This window comes from Gorilla gorilla, chromosome 3 (genome assembly GCF_029281585.2).
Source record: "Gorilla gorilla gorilla isolate KB3781 chromosome 3, NHGRI_mGorGor1-v2.1_pri, whole genome shotgun sequence".
Lineage (NCBI taxonomy): Eukaryota > Metazoa > Chordata > Mammalia > Primates > Hominidae > Gorilla > Gorilla gorilla.
The window spans coordinates 153371139-153398556 of NC_073227.2; the positions used below are offsets into that span (position 1 = coordinate 153371139).

The window sequence follows — 27418 nt, forward strand, 5'->3', positions numbered from 1 at the left end:
CATCATAATACTAACATGCTATTTATCTTTTCCATTTTGTTGACATCTGCACTGATGGTCCAAAAGCAATGGTGGTTAAAAGCGTTGGTGCCATAACACAAACTAAAGCGCTGGCACCAAGCTGCACTAGCACTCATATTGCACTCTGCTTCACAGCTTGGACCCACAATTAAAATCCCCACACAGTTTTTTAAAATGCCAATTTCACATATGACAAAGAAGTAAAAAGTATTAATTTTATTAAATCTCGACCATTAAAAATATATTTCTTTATGATGATAATGTAATCATAAGTAAAGCAATTCTGCCCTTTTCTAAAAATTAGGGTATTAACTTCAGAAAAAGCAGTCGTGTGTTTTTGAATTGTAAGCTGGACCGGATACGCTTTTTCCATGGGACATTCAACATAACTGTTGAATGGAAACCTAAAATGAAGAGGTCAAGTGAATGAAGCAGGAACAATATTTGAAGAGATAATGACCAAATTTTTTTCTAAATTGGATGTAATAAAGAATGTATCACTGGTAAGAAAAATAAAATAATAAAACATGTAATTCATACAAAAGAAAGACAGTATAAAGACAGACAAAAGTGGAATAAGTAGAAAACATACAATAAACCAACAGATATACATTTAAATATATCACTTCTTATATTTAATACAAAGAAAATAAGTACTCCAATTAAATACAATATTTTCAAACTGAGATAAAAATTCCCATATATCTGCTGCTTTTAACAGATATGACTTAAAACTAAGAAAACAAGACTGAATATAAAATGATGTTAAAAATAAAACCATAAGCACAAAAAGATGGTGTGAAACAAAAAGAACAGAAAACGTAGATTCTAAGATTGAAATCACTAGTACATGCAAAGAGGGCCATATCATAATGATAACATGGTCAGTCCACAAAAAGACATAACAGTTATAATTATATTAGCACCCTGTAATATAGCTTTAAAATGCTGAACCAATAATTGGCAGTAATAAATGAAGAAATGGGTAAATTCAGAATCAAAGGATTCAGAGACATATACGATTGTCATATATATTGACATACGATAAATGACATCAACATATTGACATAAACAGAAAGCTGTACCATACAATGACAGACTTTAATTCTTTTCAAGTGCATATAAAATAATTACCAAAATTGATAATTTTCTTGATTCTTTAGAAAGGCTTAATGTGTTTCAAAAGATTTAAATTATTTAGAGAATATTCTCTGACCACAGTGAAATTAAGCAAGAAATCAGTACAAAATACTAACTAGAATATCCCCAAATGCCCTAAAGAATGCATAGATTGAAGAAGAAATCACTACAGAAATTAAAAAGTATTTTAATTGAAACCTAACTGAGATAGAACCTTTCCAGTTTTGTAAGAGGCAGTTAAAGCAGAACTTAAAGGAACACTCAGACCTTTAAACACATATAAAAGAATGAAAGTTGAAAATAAATGATTTATCTATGCTTCCATCTCAAGATGGCAGAAAAGCAGCATGAAATCTTACCAAAGAAAATAGAAAGGAGGAATTAATAAACATAACAGTAAAATCAGGGAAATATAAAATAAACGTACAATAGAGAAAGTCATCTCAGATGGAAGATTTTTTATTTGAAAATATGAATTTTTAACAATTTTTAACGAGTTATTTGCAGAACCAGTCCAGAAAATAGAAATAAAGAGACCAATATCAATTTAAATGAAGAGAACATTATAGATCCTGTAAAGATTAAGAGATAACCTAAGAATATTGTAAACTTTAATAAATTTGAAAATATAAATGAAATGGTAGTACGCCTTGGAAAACACAACTTAGAAAAAAACTAGAATACTAGATCTAGCATGTTTAAAGAAACTGAATCCATTTCTAACACTTCCTAAAAATAAAACTTCATGCACAAAAAGCTCCACTAGTCAAATCCAAATATTGAAGAAGGAAATATCATCAATTTTATATAAACTCTTCTAGAAGACAACGAAAGAAATAAGTATTTCCAACATGCCCCAAATTGCAAACAAAAACCTGAAAAGGGCATTATAAGAAAGAAAAATTACAGAACCACCTCTCTCATTAGCACAAATGGTAACACTCTAAAGAAAATATGTGTGAATTGGATCAAACAATGAAAGAGAAAAATAACATCACAACCAAGTGGGTTCTATTCCATCCATGCTAAGTGTGTTTAGCATTTGAAAGTTACAGATTTTGGTACATTAACAATGAAAATATTATCCCAATAGATTTTTAAATGATTTGATATTATTCAAAAATCATTATTTATTAAAAAGAAAACTTTTGGAAAGTAAATCTTATTCTTAAAAATGAATTTTTAAAAGACTTAATCCTGAGATCAGGAGGAATACAAAGATTCTCACTAACCAAAATTTGTTCAGCACTACACAAGAGGTGGTAGACAACTGCAACCAGACAAGAAAAGGTTTAAACAATGGCAGTTAAGGAAGTTGGAAATTTTTAAAATATGTATGAAAACTTTCATTATTTACAGGTGACATGACTATTATTGCAGAACCTCTAAAAATATTTTCGAAATATTAAAATTAATAAGTCAGGCCGGGCGCTGTGGCTCACACCTGTAATCCCAACACTGTGGTAGGCCGAGGCAGGTGAATCACTTGAGCCTGAGTTTGAGACCAGCACAGGCAACATAGTGAAACCAGTCTCAAAAGAAAAAAAAAAAATAAGTGAGTTTAGCTAGGTTTCAGGATGCAAAGCCAACATATTACAACCAATAGTGCCTTTCTATAGAACACATGCAATTATAAAAAAAAATAAAAATTTTAAATATAATACAATTTTAATAGCATAAAAATCAAATATCTAAAAGTAAATGTGCAAACCAGTACACTGAAAACTTCATGAGATTAATGATAGGTATCAGTCAAAATGTTAACTAGAAGAATATAGCACATTCATGAATTGGAAGTGTATTTTAATAATATAAATTTCCCCAAATTCATGTATAGCTTTTATGCCATCCTAATCAGGATCCAAGTTGGTGCCTGTGTGGGTACTTGTGTGTCTACACAGAAGTTGGCAAACTGTTTCCAAAGTATATAGAGGAATGTAAAGAGCCAAGAGTAACAAAGACAATCTCAGAGGAGAAAGCTGGAGAACCTACATTACCAGGTATCAAGACTTATTATTAACTACTACAATTTACAAACTGTTTTATTGACAAGCCTAAAAAATATTTTAAAAGTGTTTAAATAGAGTCTAGAAACAGATACCATGCAAGGTCATATAATAATAAAGCAACAGCGCAATACATTAGGTAAGGAAGATAATTCTAAAAATGGTGCTGAATCAACTAGGCAGTCACATTAAAAATGAATCTTAACACCTCATATCATAAACAAAACTCAACTGCAGATGGTCTATAGATCTAAATATAGAAGGTAAAGCAACAAGGATTTTATTAGAAAGTATAGGCAACTATACTTCTGATCTTGGTTATCAAGGATTTCTTATGAAAGAAAAAGAATAATAATATAAAAAATGGTACCTTGGGTTACATTAAAATTTATTTGGTCAAAATACACTATTGAGAATGAAAAAAAGTCCGGGCATGGTGGCTCACAACTGTAATCCTAGCACTTTGGGAGGATCGCTTGAGTCCAGGAGTTCAAGAACAGCCTGGGCGACATAATGAGACCTCCATCTCTACAAAAACTTAAAAAATTAGCCAGGAGTGGTGGATCACGCCTGTGGCCTGGCCACTTGAGAGGCTGAGGAGAGACCATCACTTGAGCCTAGGAGGTGGAGGCTACAGTGAGCCATGATTGCATCACTGCAATCCAGCCTAGGCAAGAGAGCAAGACCCTGTCTCCCCCCCAAAAAAAAAAACGGCAAAAATATTTAATATTTGCATATTAAAATCAATACATCTTCAATATTTATGTCAAATATTTATTTTTGTTGGATATATACTTGTTATATCCAACAAAGACATAAATGAAATAAAGACAAACTCTTAAAAATCAATATGAAAAAGTAGAAAACAAAAGGGAAAAACATAGACTCTTAAAAAAAATCCAAGTGACAAATTTATATATATGAAAAATGCTGAAATTCGTTAGTCATAGTTATTAAAGAGATGCAAAGTAAAACAGGTTGCAATACCACTGTATATCCATCATAATATTAAAATGAAAAACGAAACAAATTTCGTGTTAGCAGGTGTATAGTGTATAGAGAAATTTGACCTCTCATATGCTGCTGATGGAAGTTCAAACTAGTACGATTTATAAAATAGTTAGGCTGTAGTTCCACAGGTTAACCCACACACGCACTGCGATTCCATCATTACCATTCTACATATATATCTACAGAAATTTAAAAACTTATTTGTCAAAAGATATACAACATACATTCATAGTATTAATATTTATCATAAATTTGGAAAATAACTCTAATGTCCATCAATAAAACAATTAAGAAATGGTGGCATATTCAAGCAATGGATTGCTATATGGCAAGGAAAATGAACTATTAAATCTTTGTGCTACATGAATATATCTCACAAACAATGCTGAGAGAAAGAATCAAGACACACAAAAAGACAGGCTGTAGAGTTTAATACATAGAAAAGAAGCAACAGCAGCAATAGTAACCTCTGATGTAAGAAGTCAGGATAAAGATTACTCTTTGGAATTGACAGTGACTCCAAAAGGGTCAGCGTAATGTGGAACACTTCTGGAATGCTGGTGAAGTTCTGTTTCTGCATCAGGTGGTGGTTCCACAAACGTGCTTTTTTTGTGTGAAAATTCGAGACTAACATTTAAATTTGGTGTACTTTTTCTCGAAGTATATCATAGTTCAGTAAACATTTATACCAAACAACTTAAAGATAAAATACAAGTTACAATTAATAAATATCCAAATTTGAAATCATATTATTTCAATAAATGTAATTTTATGCATTTTTAAAATTTTGATTAAATATTAATGTGTATTTTATAAAATAATGTTATTTGCAATTTAAATGTTCAATGGTCATTTCATTGTCAATGATTTTACCTGTCTTTCATGTTTTGTGTAGAGGACACATACACAATTTCAAGATAATTTCAACTGTTGAGAGTTGCAAAATGTTTCTTTTTTTGCTTTGTGTAACATTAGTGAATGTGTAACTCTAAACCATGAATTGCAGCCCCAAAAGAAAGAAGGTCTGCACTATTTAACTTGATATGCCATTGTGCAAAACCTATTGCTATGGTCCTTTCTGAAGGAAAGATTTGTCAAGTTAATTAACGTGTCTTCTATTTTTCCTTTGCACTTCTGCTTCTCAGATCTTCCTTGTGCTCAAGAGCAAAGTCCATATTCAACAAAGGGAGCAGCCCAATCTATACATTTCATAATGAATGTAGTCACATTTTTGGTTTAAAACATAGGCCAAGAGATGTGAAGAATGTTTTTCTGGAATCTGAAAGGTGTAGCAAAGTATCTGTCTAGTGCAATGGGTTGTCATATGGCAGCAGTGGGAGCTGTATTCTGCCAGCAGATGTGCCAGGGATGTACGTGTTGGAGTGTGTTCACACAGGCTCCCAAGAACTGTTAAATTTTCAAAAATTTTGCAAGCCAATTTTTAATATAGATACTACTAGAAATTGAACTTTATAAACTTATATTTGAATAAATTATATTAAAAGTAAAGGAATATTCAAAATTCATCAATTCCTAATTACTTTAATGCAGTTTGCTGTTTTATATGCTCTTGAGATTATTTATCTCATCTAACCTGTGAGATGGGGCTACCATATAATGGTGTGCACTGTGCATGTCCTCCCACACTAGAAGCTTGAAATTAGCCATGTTGGGAGAATTTACATAAAAAAACAGGGCGAATACTATAGATCAGGGTTTCATTTACTGTTTTGTTGTCTAGACTTTAAAAAGTCATAGAGAAAATGTTAATAACGTGCATTAAGCCTAAAAATGTGTCTTGTCTGTAGCTATTACCTTGTTAGTAGAAAAAAAAATGAGAAAATATTATTCCATTATTCTAAACCTATTATCTAATTTGGCAAAGAAGTTGCTCACATCACTGATGAACAAGTGAAGTTCAAATACATGTCTGTGTTATTTCACTGTCTTATTAATGTAAATGAAAATATCAACCAACATTCATGCCAGGACTACACTTGTTAGTGAATACACTTGTAAGCTGGCTCCATATACAGGAGTTCAGCAAAAGTCAATGAAAACATTCTATGAAAAGCAATTGGCTATACAGAATTTACAATAAATAATATTGAATATTTTATTATTATTTGTAACTTGTGTTACACAACCTTTATATCAATAAAATTTATGATAAACATATTAGTGTGTATATATACATATATACACATTTGTGTGTATATGTATCTATATAAACATATACATATATGCATTTTTGAGAGCCTATTGAACATTTACCACCATAACAGTTAGAGACACCCAAATGTTATCTAATAAATTAGATCTAATAATACTTTTTTTTATTGTCATGCAAAGGATCTTCCAAAGTCATCGCCAAGAGAAGGATCCCTTTTGACAAGATCTAGGATTGGTACCCATTATGAAGTTTCAGTAACTCTCCTAAGACCCATAATTAGTAAGTGGCCATAGGAGGCTCTAAAACCAGAAAGTCTTAACTCCAGAGGCTACTTTTTGACTCTGCAATCTTTCATGAGAGCACAGCATTCATCTCAGGAAAGCACAAATGTTTTAATATTAGAAAATAAGAGCAAATAAGACTTTTTTAATTGTACATGCATTTATAATAATAAAAACTCTTGAAAATAGAAAATAAATAACTTTATAGTGTTTAACTACTAAAACTTACAACAAGCCTCTCACTGATATTTAGTACTAATACTTAGAAGCATTTTATTTAACATTAGATGCAAAACAATACTTTTTAAAAAAATTGCACATGCATTTAAAATAATAACAAATTCTTGAAAATAGACAAGAAATAACTTTATAGTGTTTAACTACTAAAACTTATAGCAAGCGTCTCGCTTACATTTAGTAGCATTTTATTTAATATTAGGTACAAAACAAGATTTACCACTCTCTCCCACAGTAATCAATATTTTGTTGGAATTAGCTAAGGCTTTATGAAAGCAAGTACAAATGAGTAGTTTAAAAATTTTATTGTAATAATAATTGTATTTGCTTTATGCACACGATATTATTGTCTACTAGAAAATCCAAAATACTAAGCCAATAGTAGAATCACTAAGGAGTTGGGCAAAGTTCTTAGTGAGGCAATATCAGATACTGGTAAATATTTCAGGCTGGATGCAGTGGCTCACGCCTGTAATCCCAGCACTTTGGGAGGCCGAGACAGGTGGATCATGAGGTCAGGAGATCGAGACCATCCTGGCTAACATGGTGAAATCCCATTCTCTATTAAAAATACAAAAAATTAGCTGGGCGTGGGGGTGCCCACCTGTAGTCCCAGCTACTCGGGAGGCTGAGGCAGGAGAATTGCTTGAACCCAGGAGGTGGAGGTTGCAATGAGCTGGGATCGTGCCACTGCACTCCAGCCTGGGCAACAACGCGAGATTCCGTCTCAAAAAAATTTTTTTTTAAAGTAAAAATAAAATAAAATAAAATGGATTTCAAGCTCTGGAGACAAACTGCATGGATTCAAATAAAGCTTTACTCTTATATGACTTAGCACATGTTACCTAAGCTCTTTGTACCTCAATTTTCTTACTTGTGTAATGGAGATAATAACGGTCTCTTCCCATAAGAATATATAATAAGTTGATATATGGATGGAACTTTGACAACATCTGTCACATAGTAACCACCATGTAACTCGTCGATTGTTATTTTTATTACTAAATACCCACAATAATATTCAAAAGTGAAAATAAATAACACACCCATGGTTACAAGGATGTGTAAATTCATATCATAAAAATGTCTATTTTCTACAAGTTAGTCTACAAATTTCATGCAATTCAAATTCAAATCCCAAAAGTGATTTTCAAAGCTGACAACTGAACCACAAATCTCTATGGAAGAATAAAAAGAAATGCACAACCAAGACAAATTTAAAGCTACATCATCAGAAGGAGCACTTCATCCTGTCAATATCAGAACACTGTATTAGTACCAATTGTATGATACTGGCACAGGAATAGACAAGCAAATAATGAACAAATCAGAGAGCCACGATTCATATCCTCATATATAAATATTCATGTCTATTAACAGTGCCTTTATAAATAATTAGGGAAATGCCACAATATCTATTCAATGGATTATGCTGGAACAATTGATTACATGATTACATGAGAAAAATAAGTAAATTTGGTCTCTATATGATATCATATAAAATAAATTTTATTTATGATAAAACTGAGTGACAGCACTCAGACATAGAACACTGTATCAGGTCAAACTCAATCCTACATTAGTGTCTGATAAAGGTCTACAAATGAAAAAATAATCCTTCTCCTGCTGCTAAAATATTCTCATTTTATGTTAAGGAGAGATTCAACAGAAAGTTGAGAGAGGTGATTACACTATTACTTTACGATTCCATGCATATGTTTTTAAATTCATGACACTCTAGGAGAACTGTAAATCTACTTGTGAGCATTTGTAGTTACAGGTGAAATTCAGATAGATCCCCATTAGTGAACATCTGTTTTGTTTTTACAACTTTTTTCCCTTTCATCTAATAGATGAACCTCTATTTCATAAATAGGACTGACTCACTGTGTGGTTCTGATGTGTCTCCTACCACAAAATTAGGAGTGTGTCATGAAATTTTCCAAACTCATTGCTTTGGACATGGGCATATGACTCAGGGTGGATCAATTACTGTCCTTTCGAGACTTAGTCTGGAAGAGATATTGGAGAAGCAGAACTCCACTTGCCAGAATACGTGGATTTAATGCATTCTGAGACTGAGTCAGCAAGTTGCCATCTTCACCATAGAGAACCTGTGCAGAAAAGAAATCAACATAGAGGAAATCTAAGCCAAAGGAAAGGAGTAGGACAGATTTCCGATTATATAAAATGCACTTTAATAGATCATGACATAAGCCAGAAATATTCTTTTAATTTAGCTCTTTTCATGCTGAATTTAATTATTTCACTTAAAACTTACTTACACCAAATAAAAAATAATTTGGTGATTTAGATATTGAATTAGGACCACATAGTTATACAAGTATTATTGTAAAATTGATTACAAACAATAATGTGAAGCCAGAAGTAAATGATGTTTCATTCAGGATGAATTTATTAATACATGTGTTTACTGTTACTTCTTCAATAATCTTGTTTTTATTAGGCAAGATCAACTAGCTACTGCAACAAATGGACTCAAAATATGAAATAGCACATAATGGAAATGTATTTCTTGTTCACAAGAGTAAACAGATCAGAGAACAATCCTCCTCCAAATGGCCAACAGATACTCTGCCATCTTCACCCTATGCCATCCAAGACTTCCCTGACAGTCTTATCCATTCCACTAGACAGGAAGCAAATAAAGCTTAAAGGACCATACATGGGAGTTTTTAATGAGTCAAGTCGAGAAATGATATATATCCACTGTGTTCATACTTCATTGGTTAGACCTCAGGAAATGTCCACACAAAAAAGCAAGAATAGCTAGGAAAAGTCTATTTCTAACATCAATAAGAGGAGAATCAGGATGTTGGTGAGCAGTAAGCAAGCTCTGCAAAAACAGTTATTGTAATAATAAATATTCATGTGTACCTGTTCCCTCAGGTAGTATATGCTCACCCCACGGTAGACAAAACTAAGTCCCATCTAGTTAGTATAATCAGCTCAACATTCAGGATCTGTGGGTATTGAACACTTCTCTCCATCGTGACTGGGAGTGGTTGCTGTGGTCCTGCAAAGCATGATATAAAAACAATCAGTCTTATGTATGCTGTCAGTGGTAGAGCAGGGATAAGATAACTATAGTAGACAAGCAACATTTAAGAAAGGGAAAAAAGAACACAGAACACACACCTGATAATAATAACCATACAATCCTGCTGGGTAGGTCTTACAAAGCACCCCTACTGAGACACACATGATTTGCCCCTCTGTGGGGAAAGTTCCTTAATGAGACCCACATTCCTGGCCAAAAGTTACTTCCTTGTTTATTGTTCTCCATGACCTCAGGTTCTGCTCCCTGGGAAACACTTGCTTGTTCTTTACCCTTGGGAACTATCCATCTTATACTCGTTGTTTCTTTCTTATGAAAATGTAGGGGCCAGAGGATTGCTTTGAGTGTAATTTTCCTCCTAGCTCAGGATTTCTTTGAGAAAACAATTTCCTCAAAAACTTAACAGACTTTGGATGTATTTCTTTCAAGTCAATTTCATGTGCTAATAAGCCATTCATAAAGATCCTTCGTAGACAAAACTCTAGAGTCTAACTATTTTTTTCTCCTTTGCCCCTTTCAGGAGATCATTATTTCAAATTACCAGGGATAGTTATTAGAAAATAGGCTTAAGTAGGAATATCATACGCTGAATCTGGTGATTATTTTAAGGCTTATTCACATTATCTGAGAAATTTTAAGACCTCCGTCTTTTACATAAATCTCTCTTCAATTTGATTTCATAGTTTTTAAAATCTAGAAATAGGTGTTTCCAATCATATGTACCTACTAATTTTTCTCTATTCACTTCTATTTTCTTCTGTACATTGGCCATGTTTTCCTAAGATTTTGCTTTTCTTATAGCTCCCTGCTAAAAGAAAGAAAGAATATAACATAGCTTCTTTAAACAATAACAAACATACACAAAAAAAATGACTAAAAGCGATAAATTTTGGCTGGGCTAATAAAAAAAGCATGGCAACTTATGTCAGGTGGAAGGATAGACACATAGATACACTAGCGATTTAAATAAAATCATATTGTATAATAAACAAATTTTATGTCAACAGTTTTGAAAAGTTAAGTGAAACTGAATATATATTTTTTAAATATAAAACTGATTAAGAAAAAATAAAGCCTCACTTGTACTATAATAACTATTAAATAAACTAGCATAGTAATTAAAAAAAGAAATCCAAAAATCACCAGGCCTAGATTTTTGTATAGGCCAATTCAAACAGACTTTCAAGGATAAGATATTTCAATACATAGGGCAATTTAGAGACTAGATAGAGTGCATATACCTTACTTTGAAATTGATATAAAAAATAAACGTTTCTCGTTTATGAACATACCTATAATAATCCTAAAAACAGTATTAGAAAATCAAACCGAGTAGCATAAAGAAATGCAACATGACCAATTTGAGTTTATTTTACAAATATGAATGTACAGTAATATACTAAAAGAAAAAATATAAAATCATCCCAATAAACGTAGAAAAGTTATTTGCTGAAATTTATACATAATAATATTGTTAACAAGTGAAAACTTAGTGCACTAGGAATAGAAAGGCACTTACACAGGCTGACAAAAGGGATGTTCAACAATCACCTAAAGCAAACCTTATTTTTAATGAGAAACAGTTACTATCATTAACTTGGAAGTAATATAAAATACAAGTATGCTTGTTATCATCACTTTTATTCAAAATCTTACAGAGGTCTGCCACAAAAAAGGGGGAAAGAAAATCACTGGAAAAAAAAAGAAACAAAATTCTAATTATTTGAAATTCATATAATTATCAGAATTGAAAACTAAAAAATCATCAGATAAGTTACTAGAAGTGGTAAGCATTCAGTAACAGGGCTTATCAAAAATTAAATGTATTTCAAGCACGAAGTAGCTAGGTAATTTATTTTAAATAGCATTATAAATAGCAATACACAGTGTGAAATGCTAAAAATAAACTTAACAAAAGAAGAAAGAGCCATAATGCAGAAGATGTTAAGATAATATTGAAAGAGAGTTAAGAATCCCTAAATAAAGTCTTATTTATATTCATGGAAAACAAAGAGAAACACACTATCATGAAGATGTCAATTCTCTCCCAAGAAATAGAATATATGAAATTCTAATTCAAATTCTAGTATTTTCCCCCTCTGTAACTGGAAAATGTATTATAAACTTCATGTGAAAGAGCAAAATGCCAAAAACATAGCCAAGATACTCTTCTTGAACTCTTGGGTTCAAGCGATCCTCCTGCCTTGGCTTCCCCAAGTGTTGGGACTATAGTCTGAGCCACCATGTCCAGTCCTGATAGTCTTTTTTATTTTAAATTTTTAGTTCAGGAGTACATGTGCAGATTTGTTACATAGGTAAATTTCTGTCATGTGGCTTTATTGTACAGGTTATTTCATCACCCCAGTATTAAGCTTAGTGCCCATTAGTTATTTTTCCTGATCCTCTCCCTTCTCTCAACCTCTACCCTCTATAAGGCCCCAATGTGTGTCGTTCCCCTCTATATGCCCATGCGGTCTCATCATTTACCTCTCACTTATAAGTGCAAGCAGTATTTGGTTTTCTGATCCTGCATTAGTTTGCTAAGAATAATGGTCTCCAGCTCCATCCATGTCCCTGCAAAGGACATGATCTCATGTTTTTTATGGCTGCATAGTATTCCATGGTGTATATGTACCACATGTTCTTTATCTAGTCTGTCATTGATGGGAATTTAGGTTGATTCCATGTCTCTGGTATTGTGAACAGTACTGCAATGCACATTTGGATGCATGTGTCTTTGTAATAGAATGATTAATATTCCTTTGCGTATATATGCAGTATTGGGTTCTGGGTTTGCTGGGTCAAATGCATTTCTATCTTTAGGCCTTTGAGGAATCACTGCACTGTCTTCCATAATGGTTGAAAGAATTTACACTCCCACCAACAGTGTATGAGCATTCCTTTTTCTCTACAACCTGGCCAGTATCTGTTATTTTTTGACTTCTTAATAATAGCCCTTCTGACTGGTGTGAGATGGTAACTCATTGTAGTTTTGATTCACATTTCTCTAATGATCAGTGGTGTTAAGCTTTCTCTCATGATTGTTGGTTGCATGTATGTCTTCTTTTGAAAAGTGTCTGTTCATGTCCTTTGCCCACTTTTTAATGGAGTTGTTTGTTTTTTCCTTGTAAATTTTAGTTCCTTATAGATTCTGGTTATTAGACCTTTGTCAGATGCATAGTTTGCAAAATTTTTCTCCCATTTTGTAGGCTGTCTGTTTACTCTGTCCCTAGTTTCTTTTGCTGTGCAGAAGCGCTTTAGTTTAATTAGATCTCATTTGTCAATTTTTGCTTTTGTTGCAATTGCTTTTGGCAACATTGTCATGAAATCTTTGCTCGTGTCTATGTACTAAATGGTATTGCCTAGGTTGTCTTCCAGGATTTTTACAGTTTTGGGTTTTACATTTAAGTATTTAATCCATAAGATAGTCTTGAACAAACAAAATGTTAGAGATGGGGTTATGGTCTTTTAGCTATAAAGAGTTTTCATTTTAAAAAGTCATTATTAAGGAATATATTATTGATGAAAGATGACCAATGAAACAGAAAAGAACACAGAAGCATCTGTCCTTAATATATTATAAGAAAATGGCATTTTACATCAGTGGAAAATTTAGGTTCTATTTTACAAATAGTACTAAAAGAATTAATTTTCCCTATGATTTTAGGGATGTTTTCACAGTTGTTGAAATCACATATATATATAAACATATACATATAATCATGTATTAATCAATGATTATAGTAATATACAGAAAATAAGAAATTAAAAGAAAAAAGGAAAGGAAATATCACTTATTAGCATAAACTTGAAATTAAAAACTAATGAAAACATCACAAGAAAGACTAATCAAAACTCATGATTAAATTTAGGTACAAAATTTAGGTACAAAATATAGACAAACTGAGGTCAATCAAAGTTTAAAAACAATAACAATAAAATAGCTATGCCAAAGTGGGGTTCATTCCAGGAGTGCAAGTATGTTTATTTATGTTTACAGATCAATTAATATAATTCATTACATCAGCATATTAATGAAAGGAAATCATATGGTCCTCTCAATAGAAATGGTGATAAAATTAAACATCCATCCATTACTTTAAAAAAATCTATTGGCAAATTAGAAAAATAAATTGACTTCCTAAACTTGATAAAAAGCATGCAAAAACAAACAACCGACAAATAAAAACATAATTAAGACATTTTCTCTAAGATCAAGGAGAAGACAAGGTAGCTGGTGATTGCCTTTCCTATTCTGAAGAGTATAGGAGTACAAGCTATGGTGGTAGGCAAGAACAACACAGAATGCTTAAAAGTGGAAAGAAAGAAAACAGGCTGTTATTCAAAAATAAGAAGATATACTATATCATAAATACAATTGAAACCACAGTTAACATACTATAACTACACAAGATTTTATAAAGGTTGTAGAGTACAAACCAATATATAATGAATAGCATCAATAGAACAAAATGACTTCTTACAAATCAATAATTTTTTAAAAATAAGAAAATGAGCAAATTGTGTAAACAGACTATTTACAGAGAAAGAAATGTAAAGTGCCAGTATATGTGTGTGTGTATACATATATATACATATAAAAAATATATATTTTTTTAAATGCTCAAATTTACCAATCATCAAGGATATACAAATTAAATCAATATAAATATTTTTCACATATTGACTGATAATACAACTAAGGTCATGTATTGGTAAGAATTTATAGAAAGGTGCATTCTCATACATATTTGATGAAAATGTCCATTAGTGAAATCCATTTGAAGGATAGTTAGATGGTACATCATAAAATTAGAATGTCCCTAACTTTAGATAAAGCAATTCAAATTTCTGGAAATCTATCCAACATTAACATTTACACAGGAGAACACAGGCATATTCATTCATGCATGAATGCATGCATTCCTTACTAAGTGCCACCATATACTAAAACCTATCCTAGGTTCTGCAGAATTAAAAGACAATAAGACAGAGAAGGACTTACCCTACCATGCTGGAAAGATTACATACTAGAAGAATATGGATGATAACAAATCAATAAAGAGCATAATAATTAATAGGATCATAAAAAATTAAAAGAAATAATGACTAAGAGTTTTCCTTTTCCGAGGCATTAATAAATGTATTGATGAGCAGGGGACACCATCATTCCTGAACAGATTGATGGCAGTTGTCTTGTGAGGGTATGCAACGGAGTAAGTTCGCTGTTCATAGTGGAAAAAATGAAGCCCCAGCAGAGGCCATGTGAGTAAAGCATATGGAATTAACACAAATGCCGAAGGAAAATAGGTCATTACAGTATACTGACTTGCAGAAATTTGTGGCACCCTCCCTCTCCATTTCAGTCTAATCACGTGTACCGACTCCCTGCTGCCCAGACTATAATCTTCCTAAGAACAAGAGTCATGTCTGTCTCTCTCATTTCTCTAAACCTAGTACTTGGCATACCTTAGTAATAAATAACTTCATGTATTTATATAATTATTAACTTATATAGGGTTTACTGTGTGTGCCAGCCATAATTCCTAATGTTTTAAAAATAAGAAATGAAAACTCATTCACTTGTGCCTCATAACAACTAGATGAGGTTGCTTTATTTTTATCCCCCTTTCACAATTGAGGAAATGGAAGCAAAGTAACTTAATCAAGGTCCAATGTAGTAGAGACAGGACTGTACACCCAGGACATCTGGCTATAAAGAACCTGCTTTTAACCACTATTCTATGCTGATTAATAGATTGCTGCACTCACTTTCTTGCAAACAGTTAAACTTCCTGGAACTACATCTACAGAAACCTTTCATTCTGGAAGAGAGCCTCTGCTTAATTTAAAGACTCATTCAAGAGTTTTCCCTCTCCATCAAGCGGTAGAGGGAGGCAGAGGCTTGCCTCCCATGGTACATTTACACTGCAACCTTTGGAGAAATTATTTGCTGATTCAAAATGGAAACGAACAAAGGCAGCCTAAAACCTCTTGACTTGAAGTTTTAAAAAACTATTGCTGTATTCATTTAGCCTAAGAAAGAACAACACAATGGTTAAATTTAAGTATATCCAAAGAAAATTCCAATTAAATTACATTGTGGGGATTTTAATGATCATCCCACTAAATTTTTTTAATATAACTTTCCTTACTAGCCAGTAAAATATTTTTCATTCAGAGGAGTTGAGTGATCTGTCTTATGAATAATAGTAAATACAGCTCACATTTATTTTAGAATGTCAGAAAACAGCTCAGTTGACAACATTAATAGAGTGGAAAATCCATGATCGCAGAAGTTTCATGTCAAATATGACAACCTTCTAAATTACTTGTCAAAGCTGACCTGCACACAAGCTTAGATGAACTAAGTTAGGCAAGTTAACAGTGAGTATAAAAGTGAAATACATCTCAGAATTTCAATGATAGTGATCACTGAACAAACCTTGGGATTGAAAGAACTACCATTTGGTAAAGAAAACAGAGGAAAAGCTCATCTATTCCTGTAACTATTTAAGAATGAAAAACTAGACCCAGTTCAGAGAAAAGAGGCCTTTATAACATATTTAATGTAACCATGCACATAAACACAATGAGGGTTTGTTTTGATTTATTGTCAGACAAAGGGAAGTATTTTCAATAGTGATGCCAATAAAAAATCTGCGTGGTAAAAATAAAAAATGATACTTACAATTAAGAATATTAACTCATTTCCTAAATTCAAACAAATTTTTGAAATCTGGGACTAGTTTTACGAGATAATCCATCAAGGAATTATTGGCAGCAGCAGGTACTGGTATTCCTCATAGCTCTATAATAGCTAGCTGTGCTATACACCCACAAGGTCTATAGTTAGAGGGAAATAAAAAAGTAAAGTAAATAGCTGTCATTTATTGAGCAGAATCTAACAGCCATGACATACTGTATTAGCTATTTTAGAATATCATTTCATTTAATGCTCAGAAGAAACTCCAGTAGACAAATAGATTAGTGTGCATACTTCAGTATGCTAGTTTGGTATAATTTTCCAGCACTGGCAAGGAAATTTTACTTTATAAACAATTCTGGATCAGAAAACATATTGCCTACCTATTGCATGCTTCCTATCAGTACCTCAATAAAGAGTCTAAAGTGCATTGATATTCAGTAAATGTTCTTAGTATATTAAAAACTTGTTTAGTATATTAAAATCCTTAAAGAAGGGTATCAATATTTTATATGTGGTCTTTTAGTCCTACAATTCTCAATTCAAATAATAAAGAACAAGTTATAGCTTACATCCTTTTTCAAAGAGAATTAAGAGACAAAGCCAACGTAGTAGCACGTGGTTGTAATCCCCAATACTCAGGAGTCTGAAGCAGGAGGAATGCTTGAGTCCAGGAGTTCGAAGCTATAGTGCACTGTGATTGCACCTCTTAAGAGCCATTGCACTACAGCCTTTAACCCATCTCTTAAAAACCCACCTCTTAAAAAAAGATAAAGGAAAGAGAATTAAGATATAAACAATGTATCTGTAGTTAAAAATACCTAGTTATATTTTTCTAGATGACTTTAACAAACATTTATATAGGTCCTATTATATAAATGCTGGTCACTATGCTTGGCACTAGAATCTACCTACATCAGGACTTCACATCTAGTATTGGCATGTGTGTCCATCCACGCGTGTATATTCTACAAAGCTAATACTCACCAAATAAAATAATATGTCTAATATATGTACGGTTGGGTAAACTTTAGTATATTAATTATTGCTCTTTTCCCTCTCCCAGATTGTTACCTTTTTTCTGCCTCTTCTTCAAGAAAGTAGTATGCCTCAAGCCTCATGTACTTGGAATAGGTATATAACTAAAAATAAATTAAAATTAGCTTGTCAGAATTCTGAACACTTGTTTTGTAAGTCCTATACCTACTGAGAATAATAGTTTTTGTGGCAAGATAATAAGAGTCTTGGAAAAGCAAGAAGTAAGTTGAGGTTCCCCTTAAACTGTTGTTTGGTGGGGCCCAGAGGTACAGATCCAAACAGTAATGGGACATTGCTTCAAGGCCTCAAAGAAGAATGATCGTTGGCTGGTCACCAGGCACAGCAGAGATTTGACACCTCACACATGGCATGGGAACAGCTAAAAAGTGTTAGCTGAATAAACCACTGTAAGCACAGGCAGTGAGAATGTCAGTATGGACCATCACCAGTCATCAGAAACTCCTGTCCATTCCTTGCGCACAGAGTAGGCATCTCAGATTCTGAATGGACATTAGGTTGGGGAAGGAGAACCTACCACACTGGAGATATAATTTCCTGTAAATTTAGAAAGCCAGAGTATAATAGTAAAAATCAACTTTATTTAAAGGAAATAAAGTAATACTTTAAACACATCTTGGCTTGCAAACTGTAAATATTACCTGACGTTGTGAAATAGCAAAAGTATTTGTGAAGTACATTAAAAGAAAAATATAAGCAAGTGATAAACGTATCACAAGGAAAGTGACATCTGAGTAATGTTTGGAAGATGAGTGAAAGCTTCCTTAGCAGAGGAATTACACATGCAAAGTTAGAGATAACTCTAACACCATACTTTGATCTAGATATCATCAGAAATCCATTAGTGTAGCTCTGGAATGTAAAAACTCACAAGCAACTGATCATAAGAGATGTGAAGCTGAGAGAAAAGCAAGATGTATTGAATCAGCAGGATAATATTTTTCAGTAGCAGTGGTTCTCAAAGTATGGTCAAAGGACTCCGAGAGATTCCAACACTTTTTCGGGGGATCCACAAGGTCAGAAGTATTTTTCTTATAATAATAAGGCATTATTTGCTTTTAACACTCTTCTTCTCACACAAGAATGCAGGGGAAGTTTCTAAAGGCTACATGACATACGACATGACAACAGACCGATGCAGAAGGAGATATACAAATCCATGAATCTCCTATTGAGGCAGTCATTAAAGAGATTTGGAAAGATGTAAAACAATGCCACTTTTCTCATTTTTGTTTCAAAACTGACATTATTTTCCATAATATTTATGTTAATATGCAATAAGAATGTTTTGGAAATGTTTGTTTCAATTTCTAATACAGTAAACACTGTTAGATAAAAGCCAGAAAAACAAACTTTAAAAAAGTGTTTGGGGTTGGTCTCAACAACTTCTAATAATGTAATTTCAGACCAAAAAGTGTGAGGACCCATACTGAAACTTAAGAACTAAGTATAGAGGCTTCATATTTCTTAATGCTAAAATTAACTAGTATGATAAAAGGGAAAACATAAATAGTCATCCTGGTTATTATACTTGACTATTGAGTTGGTATGGGTAAAGGGTGCCAATACATTGACAGTTAAGACAGCTACGAAAGTAGATGATAAAGATGTAAAATGGAGCTGAAAAGTAGTATAAATAATATTCTTTTAAAAGTAATCAAAGTTTTAATCAAATATGTCATTTCTATTAAAATAGGCTGTCATGGCTGTTTCCTCACTGCAATTATTATTGCTAAAGAAAGAGAAGACAATGACAAGAGGAGGAGGATGAGAAGGTAGGAGGAAAAAAATTAAGCTTTTGCATGCTGATTAGTACTTTAAGTGAAAATATTCGGTTGATCATCATAAAGAATAAAGACTAAGAAGAAAACACTTGTTTTTAGTGTCCAAAATGAATATTCTCTAGGATAAATTAATTGAGCCAAAAATAGCCTGTTCCAAAAGTTTATGTTAGGAAATGCTACATGAGGGCAATAAATGTTTGAATATTTGATACCTGATATGGTTTGGCTCTATGTCTGCACTCAAATCTCATCTCCAGTTGTAATCCTCACGTGTTGAGGGAGGGACCTGGTAGTAGGTGATTGGATCATGGGGGTGGTTCCCCCCGTGCTGTTCTCTGCTGATATAAGTTCTCAGGAGATCCAGTGGTTTAAAAGTGTGGCACTTACTTCTTCACTCTTTCTCTCCTGCCGCTATGTAATACATGCCTTGCTTCCCCTTTGCCTTTCACTATGACTGTAAGCTTCCTGAGGCCTCTCCAGTCATGTGGAACTATGAGTCAATTAACTTTTGCTTATAAATTACCCAGTCTCAGGTCATGTCTTCTTGGCAGTGTGAAAACAGACAAATACAAAACCAATACAAAATTAATATAGATGTTTAATTTTACAAAAAAATTGTCATTACTGAATATGACCACCCTTAGGTTAGCAATTTTATAAATATTTCTAACACTACTATTCTGAAGAGTGGGCATATTGGTTTATGGCTTAATAACTCAAGGACTATTTTGCTAACCCAGGTATCAAAGAATGAAACTAACAGTTACTTTGATTTGGAACAAATATGGTTATTTGTAATAATTTTACAACATAATAGACAACAAAAATTGCTCAGTCCAAACAAAAACTAGGATAGAGAATATACAATCTTGGTTAATGTTTTCATTGTTTTGTAGAAATGCTCATAAATAAGTCTATAAATTATATATCTATAAATAAATATACTAAGACAACAATGCAATACCACCACCTCTCTGCCACACACCTATTAGAATGGCCACAATCCAGAACACTAACAACACTAAATGCTGTTTACTATGTGGAACAACAGAAACTCTCATTAATTGCTGATGTGAATACAAAATGATACAACACTTTGAAAAACAGTTTGGTGGGTTCTTATAAAACTAAACACACTCTTACCACACAATCCAGAAGTCATGCTCCCTTGGTATTAATCCAAAAAAGTTTAAAACTTATGTCCACACAAAAACATACACAAAGGTGCTTATATTAGCTTTGTTCATAATTGCCAAAACTTATAAGCAACCAAGATGTCAGTCAGTAGGTGAATAGATGAGTCAATGGTGGCACATCCAGACAAAGTAATGCTACTCTGTGCTAAAAAGAAATGAGCTATTAAGCCATTAAAAAAAATGGAGGAAACATAAAAGCATCTACTAAGTAAAAGAAGCCAGTCTGAAAAGGCTATTTACTCTTTAATCCTAATTGTTTGACTTTCGGGAAAATAGAAAAAGTATGGAGACAGTAAAAAGATCAGTAGCAGCCGGGCACGGTGGCTCACAATGCCTGTAATCCTAGCACTTTGGAAGGCCGAGGCGGGTGGATCACGAGGTCAGGAGTTCAAGACCAGCCTGACCAACATGGTGAAACCCTGTCTCTACAAAAAATACAAAAAAATTCGCTGAGTGTGATTGTGCATGCCTGTAATCCCAGTTACTCAAGAGGCTGAGGCAGGAGAACCGCTTGAACCCAGGAGGTGGAAGTTGCAATGAGTCGAGATCACACCACTGCACTCCAGCCTGGGCAACAGAGCGAGACTCTGTCTCAAAAAAATAAAAATAAATAAAATAAAATAAAAAATAAAAAAATAAAAAAAATCAGTAGCTGCCAAAGGTTACTAGGGAAGGAAGATGAACAGGCAGAGTGCAGAGGATGTTTAGGGCAGTGAAACTACCCTGTATAATACTATAATGGTGGATATATGCCATTACAAATCTATCCAAACCCACAGAATGCACACCACCAAGTATAAACCCTAATGTTAACTATGGGCTACAGCTGATCATGATGTCACTGTAAGTTCATCAATCATTACAACTTTGTTGGACAATATTGATAATGGGGAGGCTACACACGTGTGGGAGCAGTAGGTATACAGGAAATATCTTTACTTTCCACTCTGTTTTGCTGTAAACCTAAAACTGCTCAAAAAATTAAAGCCTATTAAAATAAATAAATAACTACAAAAAAAGAATTTATCTTGGTTTTTATTTACTAAGTTAGAAATTGTAGTAATTTCTTGTAAGATTTAAAAACAATAGGAGTAAACTCAATAACCTCAGTAATGTCATCTTCCTATTAAAAAGAAAATAACAAGAAGACTAAGAGGCAGGATGATAAACTTTTTTTTACTCATGATCAATGTTTTAAGAAAGGGGACTAAATTAGGCAAAAATTATCATATAATACTTTGTTGAAACAAACACCTTCTAAGAACCATATTTGATTAGGTTAAGTGAAAAAAACAAAATAGAATTTCCACTGTTGCGATGTTGCCAAAATTTGAGCCTAATTTCTTGATAAATATATCTAAAAGAGTAAAGCATTAAAGTCAGTATGGTGCTTTGATAACAATTAGAGGAGAGTATGATGACACAGTGTTGGTTGTTGTTGTTTTAATTTAACATTTTTGTGTGTCAACAATGTGCTTCCATTTTGACAGTGTTTCACCCAGTACAAAATCTACAAAGAATCTTAAAGAGTATTTTCTTTAGATGTAGTTCACAGAATACAAATGAACATAATAAATATTGATGTTTCCTTTTCTGCAAGGTATTTTTACTTTTATAATATCTTTTATCTAATTTCTACTGTATTCATATTCTGTCAGATTAGCCTTACCTCATTAGAACACAATAATACATCCATGAAAGTAGAGATCAGAAATAATAAACAAGAACAAAAACAACCTAAAAACTCTCAACTGACTTAACATTTGTGAAGGACTATTTCACTGATAAATAAGTTTCCTGAGTATTGAAAAGCTTCCTACCATCACCACATAAATAGAAATAACCCAGTGATGAAATGGCTGGTATTCACATCAAAACCAAGAGTACATACTAGTTTTGAAAGAAAATTGGAAATATATAACGTTTTATACAATGCAAAATGACATTTTTACGAAGACATACAAGTGGTAGGAGTTTTAGTTTTTTTAACTGTGAAACATTATTCTACTTATAAGTATATCATATTATAAATATTTAGTGTCATAGAAAAACTGTTAGAAACATTGCAAAATTTAGTTCTAAGAATTTTTTTTTCTTTTTCTGATATATACGCTAACCTTAAACAATGACTGGCAGTAGAGCAGAGACTACAAGTTGTTTACCAAAAAATAAATTCTCTTCCTTTCAATAATGGAAGTGCTATGTATATCCATGTCCAACTATACTGCATGTGTCCCTTGAGGTTAGATGTAGCCATTTAAATAAATTGTTTCAATAGTATGCATACAAAAGTGATGTATCCTACTTCCAATCTGGGCTCTCAAGATCACTTTCTCTTTCACCTTCCTGTGAAATTAAGCAATTTAATATATTGTTAATATAAGTATTGTTATATTATTATATATAACAATATATTGTATATAGTTAGTATAAGTATTAACATATATACTTCAGACTTAGAAAAATAATATACTATTTTGTCTTAACCATTATTGTTTTGGCCTCTTTGTCATAGCCACTAGCATTCCTGAATACTAATATAGCAAAGAAAGTGTCTCATCTTAGTCCCAGTGCACTTTCAAACTGGCTCAGGTAAAGATATGACATCATTCCTTAAAATATCACATGCTCATTCTCCACTGATTCTACAGCATCCCAACTGGGCTTAAAAACTAAAATTATCCCTCAGATATCAAGTCACATTATATAAATAAACTATAACCAAAATAAGAAATAAAGAACCACTATTTTGCAAGCAATCAGGAAAAGTAATCAGGACTTTTCCAGCTACAAGGTGTCGGGATTCCAACTCCAATCAGTTTAAGCAACAAATTAAACTAACTCACTTTTCTTCTCTCTGTTTTTCTCTTTTCTTTCTATATTAGACAATGTTGATTGTCCAGCTAAATCCAGTGCTAACCTCATTCTTTATTGTTGACTGAGTTGTTCAAGTGTTCACACTTCCATAGTAAAATCATCAAAAAGGAAGGAAAACTCTATCACCTAAAAACAAATCAAGGTAATTACATTACCCTAACCATGATTGGTTTACAGCTTGTAAGAAGAAATTCTGGCAAATGAGACATGGAATGTAAAAGTCTTCTGAGTGGTGGAACTTCTTTGGATATTATTTTTCTCTTAAAAAGAGACAGATGACCTGTAGATATCACAAAATGATAGTTTATTATGAACAAAAAATTCCAAGATATTCAAAATTTTGCCAAAAGTGGACAAATCTTTAAACAATTACACACGAACAAAACTATTTCAAAACATGCAAAACCTAAAGTTCCTATACCATTAACATTCATCTATATCTGATTTAAGTAATAATAACAATCAATTAATGAAATAATTGTATTAAAATTAAAAAATCCTCTTGGAAAGGAAGCAGCAGGCTTGAATGTCTTTGCTAGAGATATTTATTAAAATCTCAAAAAAAATTTAAATATATATAGATCATTTAAGAGAACTGAAAAAGAGGATATGCACCTTCTATACCACAACCTGACAAGGACAAAATCAAAAAGAAAAGTTATAGTTTTATCTCACCTATGAATACATGTAAGAAAATACTTAGCAGTTTTTGTAATTTACTAATATTTATAATTTTATAAGCATTAATACATTTGACAAATTACATAAAAAGGATAATATTTCATGTCTAAGTTGGATTTATACCAATAAAGAAAGGTTGTATCAATATTGGTAAATCTATATTTGTATTCTGCCATCTTAAGATATTTTAAAAATCACATGGAATTCTCAATACAGACAGACAAAACATTGTAGTACTCATTATAAAAATGTAAGCACACTCTAATGGAGAAATTCCTTAGACTTAGAAGATCTAAAGAGCTTTACAAAAATATATTTAATTTTGAAAGTTTTCCTTTTGAGATTGGTAACAAGATTGGGAACCAGAAAATATGGATTTCAATGAACACTGTGCTGGAATCTGCCATCAGTGTGGTAAGGCAAGAGGAGAAAATAAAAATTTATACAAATTTTAAGAAAAATAATAAGACTATATTTCAATAAAATACCCAGTAAGGAATAGCTAAATTACTTGAATTAGCAAGAATTTAGCAATGCTGTAGCACACGTACCAATAACAAATCAATGAAAATCATTTTGCACGTTATTAATAAAATATTATCAAGTTCTCAGTAATGAATACATAAATGATGTGCAAGATTAAAAAAATTATTGATGATTTTAAAGAATTAAATAAATCCAGATACATAGTATTACATGGATTGGAAAAATCAATACTGCAGAGATATGAATCTCCTCCTAATTTGTAGACTAATTTAATATAATCATAAACCAAACTTTTAGTAGGGTGTATGTGTGGAATTTGACCAGTTAATTCAAATATTTATGTGGAAATCAATGGTCAAGATCTTTTAAAATAATCACAGGATTGAAGCAAATACTCTATAAGATATTTAGGCTTGCTATAAAGCCACAATAATTAGGACAGTTTGGTACTGACACAAAGGCAGACAATGGAACAAGGAAACAGAATGGAGAGCTTGAACCCAGACCCATGCATTATAGATATTTTACTTATGAGAAAGAAGCAATGTAGATTTGTCAGAAAAGAATTGTATGGAAATATCAGACTTCTCAAGAAATGGGATAATTAGCTATCTACATGAAAAAAATTAAACAGGACCAAACCAATCACACTAGGCAAAAATAACACCAGGTAGATTATAGACGTATATGTCAAAAAATAATTAAAAAGCAAAAGCAAGCAAATAAAAAACTCTGCGAAGGCTTAAGAGAATAACATAGTAAAACAGGATAGTATCTTTATAATCTTGGGAAAAAAATTAAAAAAAACACCGAAAGTACTTTAAAGTGAGTAAGTTTCTTTTTTTCTTTAAACTGTTCATCAAAAAAGATGAAGAAAGTAAAAGGATGTCACAGCATAGAAAAAGGTAATTCCAACACATAACACTGACAAAGGATTTAAAAGTGGAATATGAAAGGAACTCAAAAAAAATCAATCAAAAAACTACAGCAAACAATGTTTTTAAACGGTCAAAAGACTTGAAGAGAAACTACAAAAAGAGAAAATTTAAATACCCTATAAACCCAAATGGTGTTCAAGGTTATTAGTAAGCAAGGAATTCCAAATTAAAATCACAATACCACTAAACAGCCACCAGTTTGCAACAATCATAAAGCCTGAAAACATCAGTTGATTCTTACTGTATGTACCACCCAGAATCATTAAAACTGTAGATAAAAGCATATATTGCTGTAATAACTTTTGAATGCATACATTCGATTCACCACTTCCGCTTCATATATACAGTAATGTTTGTGAATGTATTCTAGAAAATATATAGGATTGATCATAGCAGCACTATTATACCTCCCACCAAACAACCAAATACTCAGTCAAATGGATTAATAAAGTGTTGTATAAGCATATAATGGAATACTATGCAGCATAAAGGGGAAAATCAAAAGCTACAACCAACAACATGGGTGAATTTTATATAAACATGTTATTCAGTGAAAATAACACCATAGGATACTGCATACCACAAAATTTGGTTATATAAAGTTCAAAACAGGGCAAAACTAAACTATATTAGTTAGGGTTACATACACAGATTTCAAGATTCTAAAGGAAGGAAATTCTTCCCACTTTCTGGGGGAATTCAAAAAATCAGAAACCAGATAAATGCAGGTAACTGTCTCGCTTTCAGAAAAAAAAAGTCAGGGCATTGCTGCCTCCTTGATCCTAGCTACTTAAAGTACCTAATGTTATCTATGGGAGCATTATCTATGATAATTAATTTATTTATAGTTTGTGGCATAATTTTTACCATGTGCTGTAATAAAAAAATCTATCTGAAATGAATACCAAGACATTCATGAGTGCATGCTATATTTTTCTACCCACATAAAAATTACCACAAAGCTTCTTACATTCATTATTCTCAAGTAAATCAAAATGATAATTGGTATTTGAAATGAACTAAATCACTAGATACTTCACAGATAGAGTCATTATCATCTCAAAACCTTTTAAGAATTACTATCAATGATTTAAATTTGATGGTTTTGCTAATGCTGAAATGAAAAGATTATGACTTTTCAAAGAAATGTCATATGGTGTGATATAGAAAAGAACAGCAACAACAAACGAATCATGTCTATTGGTAACCTCAAGGAGATCTGAGTTGCTGGATAACATAATATTTAAAATTTAAAAACCTTTTTTTTTAAATTAAAAGTATGTGCAAAGATCATGGCTACCTGGAATTCAAGAAAGAGTTCTGTTGGTCAAACATCTTAATTTGAGCATCACTTAAGCATAGTATTCACTAGAACACTTATAGCATTATTACATTCTTTACTTCTGCACCCTCCATATTAACTATCCAAATGGCTCCTTAGAGCAATACAAGCTGTGGATTGTACTGTTAAGATGGAAACTTTGTGACTGTTAAGCTGCTATCACAGGTAACGTACTTTCTTCTGTGAGGGCAATAGGATTGATTATATTAAAACAGGCCTTGCATTCTTCTTTCTGCACTTCCCATAAATCTTTAGGACTATAAGCATGTAGGCAGACACAAAAGCAAAGCAAGGTGTGTGTTGTTTACAGTCGTAATATAACTGATTTCTCTTGTGCCTCTAACTCTCATCACCAAAAACCAAGGCCCAAGCTTAGTCTTGGAATTTTTATATTTCAAATCTTT

General features: G+C 32.3%; 1 long non-coding RNA gene across 1 annotated transcript in view; it reads right to left on the reverse strand.

Annotated features, from left to right (window-relative positions):
- Window positions 1–1621: 1621 nt before the first annotated feature.
- LOC129532864 (uncharacterized) overlaps window positions 1622–27418 on the reverse strand; it is a 54045-nt gene continuing 28248 nt past the window's right edge. The window contains exons 6-8 of the long non-coding RNA XR_008678799.2: window positions 10672–10756; window positions 9768–9906; window positions 1622–8983 (exon numbers count right to left, since the gene is read on the reverse strand). This is a non-coding gene — a long non-coding RNA (uncharacterized lncRNA). The remainder of the gene's footprint in view (window positions 8984–9767; window positions 9907–10671; window positions 10757–27418) is intronic.